The following is a 5,486-nucleotide window of genomic DNA, read 5'->3' as shown; positions in this document are numbered from 1 at the left end:
TTCAAGAACTCCCTTCCTCATAGGCGTCCCATTACTCACAGGATTCCTTTCAGAAGTGTACATGAACTGGTTATTTGCAACCATGTCAATGAGTTCTTGAGCTTCTGTAGGCGTTTTCTTTAGGTGAATGGATCCACCTACAGAATGGTCCAATGACATCTTTGATAATTCAGACAGACCATCATAGAATATATCCAGGATGGTCCATTCTGAAAGCATGTCAGAAGGACACTTTTTGGTCAGTTCCTTGTATCTCTCCCAAGCTTCATAGAGGGATTCACCTTCCTTTTGTCTGAAGGTTTGAACATCCACTCTAAGCTTACTAAGCTTTTGAGGAGGAAAGAACTTGGCTAAGAAAGTCGTGACCAACTTATCCCAAGAGTTCAGGCTATCTTTAGGTTGAGAGTCCAACCATATTCTAGCTCTGTCTCTTACAGCAAATGGGAAAAGCATAAGCCTGTAGACCTCGGGATTAACCCCATTGGTCTTAACAGTATCACATATCTGCAAGAATTCAGTTAAGAACTGAAAGAGATCTTCGGATGGAAGTCCATAAAACTTGCAATTCTGTTGCATCAGAGAAACTAATTGAGGTTTCAGCTCAAAATTGTTTGCTCCAATGGCAAGGATTGAGATGCTTCTTCCATGTAAATTGGAATTAGGTGCAGTAAAGTCACCAAGCATCTTTCTTGCATTGTTATTATTTTCGTCCATGTCTCCTTCTTTTTCGAAAATTTCTGTCAGATTTTCTCCAAAGAGTTGTGCTTTAGCTTCCCTTAGCTTCCTCTTCAGAGTTATTTCAGGTTCGGGATCAGCTTCAACAAGAATGTCCTTAAACTTGTTCCTGCTCATATGAAAAATAAGAAAACAAAAAATATGGAATCCTCTATGTCACAGTATAGAGATTCCTTTATGTGAGTAGAAGGGGATATGAATAGAAGAAGGAGAATCCAAACACAAGGGTGAGGAGTAGGTTCGAATTCTTAAGAAGAAGAGAAGTGTTAGTAGATAAATAAATAATTAGAAGGAGGTGAGAGAGAAGAATTTTCAAAAAATAAATTAAAATAAAAAAATATTTTTGTTTTTAATTTAAAATTAAAATTAGAATTCGAAAATTAAGAAAGAAAAATTGAATCAAATTAAATTAAATTTAAAATAAATAGTTAATTAAAAAGGAAATTTTTGAAAAAGAGAATAGGGGTTTTCGAAAGTTAGAGATGGAAAATTAGTTAGGTAGTTTTGGAAAAGATAAGAATCAAACAAAAAGTTAAGTGATTAATTGAAAAAGATTTGAAAATCAAATTTTGAAAAGATAGGAAGTTAGAAAAGAAGTTAGAAAAGATTTTGAAATTGATTTTGAAAAAGATATGATTGAAACTTAATTTGAAAAATATTTAAAAAAGAAATTTGAAAAGATTTGAATTTTGAAATCAAAGTTGATTACTTGACTAACAAGAAACTAAAAAGATATGATTCTAGAGTTTAAAGATTGAACCTTTCTTATTAGGCAAGTAACAAACTTAAAAATTTTGAATTAATCACATTAATTGTTAGTAAAGATTTTGAAAGTTTAGAACAAAATAAGAAAAAGATTTTGAAAATCAATCATAAAGTTTTCGAAAATATGAAGGAAAAATTGAAAAAGATTTGATTTTTTGAAAAAGATTTGAAAAAGATAGAATTTTTAAATTGAAAATTTGATTTGACTCATAAGAAACAACTAAATTTTAAAAAGTTTTGAAAAAGTCAACTCAAATTTTCGAAAATTTATGAGTGAAAAAGGGAAAGATATTTTTTGATTTTTAAATTTTAATAAAGAAAGAGAAAACATCAAAAAGACTCAAGATATAAAAATTTTGGATCAAAACAAAGGAAACATGCAAGAACACTTTGAATGCAAAGATGAACACCAAGAACACTTTGAATGTCAAGATGAATACCAAGAACTTATTTTTGAAAATTTTGAAGAAGAGAAAAACATGCAAGACACCAAACTTAAAGATTTTTAATTTTTAGACACTAACAAATTAAAAATGCATATGAAAAACAAGAAAAGACACAAAACAAGAAATTTTAAAGATCAAACAAGAAGACTTATCAAGAACAACTTAAAGATCATGAAGAATGCAATGCATGAATTTTCGAAAAATGCAAGAAAAATAACAACATGCAATTTGACACCAAACTTAAAATTGACACTAGACTCAAACAAGAAACATAAAATTTTTAGTTTTTATGATTTTATTATTTTTTTTTGGATTTTTCGAAAATTAATTTGAAAAAGAAAAATAAGGATTTCAAAAATTTTTTTATAAGAATTCCAGGAATCTGCAATGTTAGTTTAAAGCTTCGGTCCAGGAATTAGACATGGCTCACTAGCCAGCCAAGCTTTCAGTGAAAGCTCCGGTCCAAAACACTAGACATGGCCAATGGCCAGCCAAGCTTCAGCAGATACAAATCAGACATACAACAGTTGATACTTCATCCAACTTCATATGCTGATAAGTGGAAGCCTCGGTCCAAATGAATTAGACATGGCTTTACAGCCAACCAGGCTTCAACGTGCTTCATGAAACTCTAGAATTCATTCTTAAAAATTCTGAAGAACATAAAATAAATTTTTTTTGTTTTTTTTTGAAAATAAGAAATAAAAAGCTTAAAATTAAAATAAAATTACCTAATCTGAGCAACAAGATAAACCGTCAGTTGTCCAAACTCAAACAATCCCCGACAACGGCGCCAAAAACATGGTGCGCAGAAATCGTGATGGTTCCATTCCTTGGTAACGGCGCTAAAAACTCAATACGCACGTTCATAATCTTAGTTCTTTATCACAACTTCGCACAACTAACCAGCAAGTGCACTGGGTCGTCCAAGTAATAAACCTTACGTGAGTAAGGGTCGATCCCATTGAGATTGTTGGCTTGAAGCAAGCTATGGTCACCTTGTAAATCTCAGTCAGGGGGATTCAATTGATTATGGATATTTAATAATTAAAAGATAAATAAAATGTAAAATAAAGAAAGTGATACTTATGTAATTCATTGGTGAGAATTTCAGATAAGCGTATAGAGATGCGTTCGTTCCTCCTGAACCTCTGCTTTCCTATTGTCTTCATCCAATCATTCATACTCCTTTCTATGGCAAGCTGTATGTTAGGCATCACCGTTGTCAATGGCTACATCCTGTCCTCTCAGTGAAAATGGTCCAATGCGCTGTCACTGCAAGGCTAATCATCTGTCGGTTCTCGATCATACTGGAATAGGATCCATTGATCCTTTTGTGTCTGTCACTACGCCCAGCACTCGCGAGTTTGAAGCTCGTCGCAGCCATCCCTTCCTAGATCCTACTCGGAATACCACAGACAAAGTTTAGACTTTCCGAATCTCAAGAATGGTCGTCCATGGATTCTAACTTATACCACAAAGACTCTGATTAAGGAATCCCAGAGATACTCATTCAATCTAAGGTAGAACGGGAGTGGTTGTCAGGCACGCGTTCATGGGTTGAGAATGATGATGACTGTCACGATCATCACATTCATATTGAGGTGCAAATGAATATCTTAGAATCGGAATAAGCTTGAATTGAATAGAAAAACAATAGTACTCTGTATTAATTCATGAGGAACAGCAGAGCTCCACACCTTAATCTATGGTGTGTAGAAACTCTACCGTTGAAAATACATAAGTGATAATGGAGTTCATTGGTCTCGGTCCCAGAGGGGAACCGGAGTAACCAAGACTAAAATGATCCGAAGATTCTATAAATACAGTAGTAAAAAGTCCTATTTATGCTAAACTAGTTACTAGGGTTCACAGAAATGAGTAAATGATGCAGAAATCTACTTCTGGGGCCCACTTGGTGTGTGCTTGGGCTGAGCATTGAGCTTTACACGTGTAGAGGCTTCTCTTGGAGTTAAACGCCAGTTTGTAACCTGTTTCTGGCGTTTAACTCCACTTTGCAACCTGTTTCTGGCGTTTAACTCCAGAATGCAGCATGGAACTGGCGTTGAACGCCAATTTGCATCATCTAAACTTGGGCAAAGTATGAAATATTATACATTGCTAGAAAGCCCTGGATGTCTACTTTCCAACGCAATTAAGAGCGCACCATTTGGATTTCTGTAGCTCCAAAAAATCCACTTTGAGTGCAGGGAGGTCAGAATCCAACAACATCTGCAGTCCTTCTTCAACCTCTGAATCTGATTTTTGCTCAAGTCCCTCAATTTCAGCCAGAAAATACCTAAAATTACAGAAAAATACACAAACTCATAGTAAAGTCCAGAAATGTGAATTTTATTTAAAAACAAAAAAAAATACTAAAAACTAACTAAATTATACTAAAAACTATGTAAAAACAATGTCAAAAAGTGTATAAATTATCCGCTCATCAAAAAGTAATCCTTGAAATTGAATCAATTCATTAATTAAAATAGAAGAGTAATAGTTTCAATCTATAGAGATAAACAGAATTCCTAACCTTAACCAAAAAGATTTAGTAGCTCATGACTTACAGAGAAAAACTAGGGTTTTGAAAAGTGCCGAAGTCTCCTCCCTTTAACGGTGAATCTTTTTTCTTTTATATCTAACCTAATTTGATTTGAAAATAAGATAAAATATTTAATCCTAAAACTAAAAGATACTGTTTGTAATTAAAAATTACAAAAAAAATTAAATGAAAGATAACAACTAAAAGCTAAATCCACTAAAGATACTCTAAGAGGGTGGATTCGGGTTGGGCTTGCTGGCACTAAACGCCAGCTTGGCGTTTAGCACCCATAAGGGGGCAGAATCTTTCTTTTTTGTGCATGTTGCTGGTGCTAAACTCTAGCTTGGCGTTTAGCGCCTAAAGGGGTGCACCAAATCTTCTCGTTTTTGCTCCAAACTTTGCCAAACTACTCCGAATTTCACCTTAAATAATAAAAACACTAAAACAACTCAAAGTAGTATTCAAGAGGATTTTTGCACTAAAATACAGTAAAAATTAATGAATTCTAACTAAAAATAACTAAAAAATAAAGGAAAAAAGAGTACAAGATACTCACGCATTAGGTTCCAAGAAGTCTGATTAATGATGGTAGGAGTCATTTTTGCAATAAAAAGCTAGACTCTCTCCTCTAAAGATATGGAATAAAACATAAGATTACAATATCCTACCATCTTTAAACAAGTGGAAAAGTTGAGATTTCAAATAGAGAAATCAAAAGAACCTTGGAGAAAACTATAGGATCTTCAAGAAAAGATTGGTCCAATAAATTGGATGATGCTTTGTAGGCCTAGAGGACAACATTCAAGATACCAATTGGTAGATCACCTTATCAACTTGTTTATGAAAAGGTATGTCATCTACCAATGGAACTAGAACACAAGGCATATTAGGCTACCCAACTCCTGAACTTTGAGAAACAAGCAGTAGGGAAGAAGAGGTTGTTCTAACTAAATGAACTAGAGGAATTCAGAGCAGAGGCTTATGAAAGTTTCAAG

General features: G+C 33.8%; 1 non-coding gene across 1 annotated transcript; it reads left to right on the top strand.

Moving 5' to 3' along the window:
- The first annotated feature begins 213 nt into the window (after positions 1-213).
- On the top strand, positions 214-321 carry LOC148567058 (small nucleolar RNA R71). Its single transcript, XR_015882882.1, has one exon. It is a non-coding gene; the product is annotated as a small nucleolar RNA R71 (small nucleolar RNA).
- Positions 322-5,486: the final 5,165 nt, after the last annotated feature.

This window comes from Arachis ipaensis, chromosome B4 (genome assembly GCF_059453495.1).
Source record: "Arachis ipaensis isolate K30076 ecotype BB chromosome B4, ASM5945349v1, whole genome shotgun sequence".
Lineage (NCBI taxonomy): Eukaryota > Viridiplantae > Streptophyta > Magnoliopsida > Fabales > Fabaceae > Arachis > Arachis ipaensis.
Note: the sequence above shows the minus strand (reverse complement) of the source record. Positions and strands in the feature narration are given on the sequence as shown.